We start from the raw sequence: 5,789 nt of genomic DNA on the forward strand, positions 1-5,789 counted from the left end.
AAAATGTGCTCACAAATTTATGTAACAGGCAGTCACTCAACAATGAATCTTATAAATGTGCAGAACATTTTGTAATTTGAATTATGTCTAAGATGAAACACCATAGAACTAACAAATTATGTATGATATAAAGAGGGAGTGGCAAAAACCTCAGATTTAGTTTTGACTTTGGAGTAAGAAGTTCTTTAGCTGATTCTAGTTAAAACCTGGGTGGAACTTTTGAGTAAATAGCTAATTCAAAAAAGGGTTATCTGTCATATCCTCAGCATAACAATTAAGCACAGACCTCAGAAGCACTCTTCCAGTAGAGTATGTGTTTCAGGAGTTCCACTGTCCTTCCCTCCTTGAAGGGGCAGGCACTCTATCTGTGTTGATTTCCATAGTATCCTCAGTACCTGGAACAGTGCTTGGCACATAGTAGGCACTTGGTAAATGTTTGTTAACCTACCAACTCTTGGAATGCCAGCTAAACACGTTTATGAAATTTCTATATTTAGAGAACTTAGAACAGAAACACCTGCTCTTTCTTGTGCTGCTTCTTTCAACTATCAACAAAAGTAACTGAAGGGGCTTCCCTGGTGGTGCAGTGGTTGAGAGTCCGCCTGCCGATGCAGGGGACGTGGGTTTGTGCCCCAGTCCAGGAAGATCCTACATGCCGCGGAGCGGCTGGGCCCGTGAGCCATGGCCGCTGAGCCTTTATGTCTGGAGCCTGTGCTCCGCAATGGGAGAGGCCACAACAGTGAGAGGCCCAAGTGCCGCAAACAAAACAAAACAAAACAAAAAAAACAAACCAACAAAAAAATCTCAGTTCGTCTCTGTGTAGCAGCAGAGGAACCAGATGGTTTTGTGACTGACAGTGGCTGGAAAAGCCAAATCATGAGGAATTATCATTGGTTGTGACATAGCATAAATGTGATAATGTCCCAAGAATCAATTCTACAAATATTTAAATGTCCCCAGAATTCCAAAACTTATTTAGACTTTCCTTTTACCTTAACTTCTATGCAAGCTTTCCCTAAGCCATTCCAAAAAGTTGAAACAGGAAAGAGAACTTAAGACTCTGAACTACAAGAACATTACCCAGACTGGGTCAGAAAGAGGCCTGGGCACTAGATTTGGAGACAGTTGTTCTTGGAGAATAAAACTGATAAAAGTAAGTTTCTCAGTGAAGTATTAATTGGCACCTAGGCTTCTTTAGCCTATAGCTAATATCACTATTAACTATATCCTCAAGTCTGGCTTATTATTAGTTCTAACGGCCTAACTCAAGCCCTCTCCCATGGGTGTACGTAAACACTTTGGAGACAAGATGTTTATAGTAATGCTAACATTTGATAAAATTCCTAGAAAAGTCTTAGAGATTTAATTTCATATGTTGCCTCAGTAACTGGTCAAGGATTTTGCTTTTTAACATAATAGTTTTTGTCAAACAAAGAGCTACTATTAAAAGTTTAAGCCCAGAGGTATACATTTTATAAAACGTTACAGTGAAGCTCATGACTGACCTTTGAATAGTAGGAGTTTTAAGTATGTGTTGAAAATCTGTAAAGGACAGTTAAGAAAATTATCAGACTGTAAGAGAAACATGTGAGCTCACCAAACAAGAGTTGTAGTGTAGACTTTGTCTTTTTTATTTATTTATTTATTTATTTATTTTTGGCTGCGTTGGGTCTTTGTTGCTACGCACAGGCTTTCTCTAGTTGCAGCGAGCAGGGGCTACTCTTTGTTGTGGTGTGCGGGCTTCTCATTGCGGTGGCTTCTCTTGTTGTGGAGCACGGGTTCTAGGTATGTGGGCTTCAGTAGTTGCAGCTGGTTGGCTCAGTCATTGTGGCTTGCGGGCTCTAGAGCACAGTCTCAGGAGTTGTGGTGCACGGGCTTAGTTGCTCCACGGCATGTGGGATCTTCCCGGGCCAGGGCTCGAACCTGTGTCCCCTGAATTGGCAGGCTGATTCTTAACCACTGCACCACCAGGGAAGTCCCTAGACTTTGTCTTTATCAAATGAAGTTAAAGGAACAAATTATAGTTAAAGTTTGAATGGAAGAGCCTTCCCTTGTTCCACATCCGGTTGTTGCTGTTTGCATTCCTTTATTGAGCCTACATCTTCATAAGCTTTTTCGCAGGTATATGTTGAACACTTCTGTTTCATGGTCAAGACAGGCTCAGAGGCCATGGATACTGACAACTGATTTGTCTGTTTTCTTCTGTCTTTTTCCATGACTGTATCTACTGCCTCATCTTGATTTACAAGCAAAATCTAGAAAACCTACAAAAATAAGTGTTTTGTGGTTTATCTAGGAATAATACAGAAAATATTGCTGTTATTTTTGGAATAAGAAAATAATTTTCTTATTATAATAAGAAATAATAAGAAAATAATAAGAAGAAAATCAATTTTGTATAGTTTATTTCAACCTAAATAAAATGTGAATTTCGTTTAAAGAAAAAGATGTTTAAGCCCAATATTTGCCATAGTGAATGTAATTGTTTATCTTAGAGACGAAAGGAGACTATCCCTGAGGGCAATTGAAACAGTTTTTAGAAATTTTCAAACCCAGGCAGTGATCCCAGAGAAATTCAGAAGCATCTCCCTGAATCTTTCTTCTCAGCCACTTTAATCTCACTCATCCAACCATGTGTGTCAGAAATTAGAGTGTGAAGGAAATGACCATTTTTCTCGTTTGTCCAAAATTCCTCTGCTAACTTTGGAAGGTGGGAAGCAGGAAGGAAGCATGACCTCTGTTACAGGGAGTTTAGCCTGTGTGAAGAGGTTGGAGAGGAAAAAGCCTTCATGACTTTTCATAGTGGCTAGTTCAAAAAATGTAGAGGGTTCATGAAAGTAATTACAGAGTCACCTGAAGAAGAGAAATTTGTCTCCTCCACTCTTGGAAAGGGAAATAAGAGAAGCTTTATATAAGTCCCTCTGAGGGGAGGCAACCAATGGGAAGCTGTTGCTAAGGAGCCAGCTGGTGCAGGGATTATGCTGTAGGTAATTTCTATAAAAGGATAGAGGGCGGAGGTTAGAGTTTAGACATTTCCTCCAATTTGACAAGAGCTGTTCCATTGTTTCCTCTTTTAATCCTCAGTCTTGATGTGCTTTCAAGCACTCTATCATTCTTTCTCTTTCTCAGCATGTTCTCATCTTCTCATTTCACTATTATTACAGGCACAGTTTGGAGATATTGTGGGTTTGGCTCCAGGCCTCCACAATAAAGAGAATATTGCAATAAAGTAAGTCACATGAACTTTGGGGTTTCCTAGTGCCTATAAAAGTGATGTTTACACTATAGTCTGTTAAGTGTGCAATGCATACAAATGTACCTTATGTCTAAAAAACAATGTACATACCTTAATTAAAAAATACTTTATTGCTAAAAAATGCTAACCATCACCTGACAACACAGGGTTTCCACAGACCTTCAATTTGTAAAAAGCACAATTATCTGTGAAGTGCAATAAAGCCAAATGCAATAAAATGAGGTATGCCTGTACATGCTAGTGATTTGGTGCTAACAGGCTACCTGCTTGCTCCACACATTATTTGTTCAGTATGATTTTTGTGCATAGGTTACTGATCAAGGACCTAGGAGCGTCATGTGAACAAACAGATGGAATAACATGGGGCAGGGATCATTCATAAGAATTGAGGTACAGAGGGGTAAAAAGTAGAACGATTAATCATAGTCAGGAGCCCAAAGGTCTGTCACAGTGCTCAGTCAGCTTCACACTAGAATCACTTGGGGAATACATTTTTTTAAATTGAAGCATAATTGACCTACAACATTATATTAATTTTAGGTGTACAACATAATGATTTAACATTTGTATGCATTGCAAAATGATCACTTGGGGAATATAATTTTTAAAAATATAGATGCCAGGGTCCCTGTCAGACTTACTAAATCAACATCACTGGGATTGTGTCCAAAACCCGTATTTTTTTTTTAAAGATTCTGCAGGTGATTCTAATGCAAATTTCTAAGTGAGAGCTACTCATTTAGGGAATAAACTAGAAATTATAAATCTGTTTCAAGGGCAGGCAGGAATATTTGTCTCAGAGGAAGGCAGAAAAAATTTCCAGAGTCTCGGTACTCTCTGGGGAGAAATGTATTCTTACTATACGAAAAAGGGCACATTGAGTCTGGTAACTTCCTTTGGAAATCCATCTCAATAGCGGTTTTCCTATCAGGACATATTTCTCACATGAGATCCATTTCTTTTTGGTTTGTGGACAAAAGCAAAACAAAATAAAACTGACCACCGTCTCCGTTTCTCGTATATGTACACCATGTCCTCGCTGTAGTGCCATTAGCAAATTCCAGTCAGAAAGTTCATGTTGGGGGTAAAACTGGGTCAAGTAATTTTCTGGCACATTCAGTAACTAAACCAATACATTTACTGTATCATGGATTATGTTGCAAAACCCCAGCGCAGTGATTTCACCATCCCTTAAAGCTTCAGTTTTTGAGAAACAGTCATAATTCCTCTTATCTTTCTTCAGAGATGTTATTTTCTAAAATACGGCTGTTTACTAATCTTTTCTTTTATAGTTTGTGCATTTGGTGTCTTATTTAAGAAATCCTCACCTGCATCAAGGTCATAATGATATTCACCTACATTTTCTTCTAAAAGTTAAATGTCTTTCAAAATTGTTATTCTTTGTACCATTTTCCAAATTCTTGTATGCTATTAGAGCCCCACTGTAGATTCAAAGCGTAGAAAATTCCTGCCCAGCACAGAGAAGAATGCTTCTATAGTTCCTGCTACAGTCTGGATCCAAAAATCCTCAAGGCAGAGTAAAATAAAGTAGGAATGTACAGAGATAAAAATCTATCAAATGTGGTAAAAATAAGATAGAGTAGTATCAGCTAACGGAAATATAGATTATCCTAAAGTCAATGTATGTTTCCCCTAGAGATACTGAAGAGATGAGACCTTAAGCCTTGAGAAGAGTGAGCAAATGCAGGACATGTGGACTAATGACTGGTAATCATGCTGTGGTTACACTTATTGCATGTTTGTCAGAAGTCTAGCAGGGGGATACTTCTGTGTTTGCCAAGTGTCTAGCAGGAATATACTTATGTTTGTGAAATGTCTAGCAGGGCCTTTAAGATGTCCTTGAGTTAAAAGTCACTGTACAGCTCCATGTCAGCTCTAAGGAAAAACCAACTACTTCGAAGAAAGTAATCTTTGGATAAAATTCCTAGAAGACAACCTGTATCTGAACCCCTGCTCTGGCATTCCATACCCAACTACTCCCTCAGGTTCTTGGCTCAGTTTTGGAACTGGCTGTTGGATTTGGGGCTCCGGCTCTTGCACTGCTTTATAAATGTCTGTTGTCACTGTCTTCCACCTGCCTCCAGGATTGTGTCAGATATCCAGTTGGGCCCACCTGTGATTGACTTGGCTCAGTTGTATACTCTGCTCTATCTAATCAGAGTCATAGGGCCACTGTGTAGGATCCTTAATGTCATCTCAAGCTGATGAGAATAAGCTTCTGGCCCCCACTTTCCAACTGTTACATAATGGGGACTATGATTTGCATTAACAAAGCCAAACCTTTAGGATACTCTCCATATACTCAGATGATCTAATTGAAAATTGTCCCAACAAAGGAGGCATCTCTACTGATAAAAAAAATAGTCCATTTTCAAAGGTGTGACTTGTGTTAGGCTACCCTGTGCAGAATAGCACCACCCTTTGAGGGAGGGCCTGTTTCCCTCTCATCAAGTGAGTCTGATAGTTGGGTGGGCCCAAGGAATGATTCTGTTGCTCACCAATAGCAGCTTTC

The sequence above is a fragment of the Lipotes vexillifer genome, unplaced genomic scaffold (assembly GCF_000442215.2).
Source record: "Lipotes vexillifer unplaced genomic scaffold, Lipotes_vexillifer_v1.1 scaffold645, whole genome shotgun sequence".
NCBI lineage: Eukaryota > Metazoa > Chordata > Mammalia > Artiodactyla > Lipotidae > Lipotes > Lipotes vexillifer.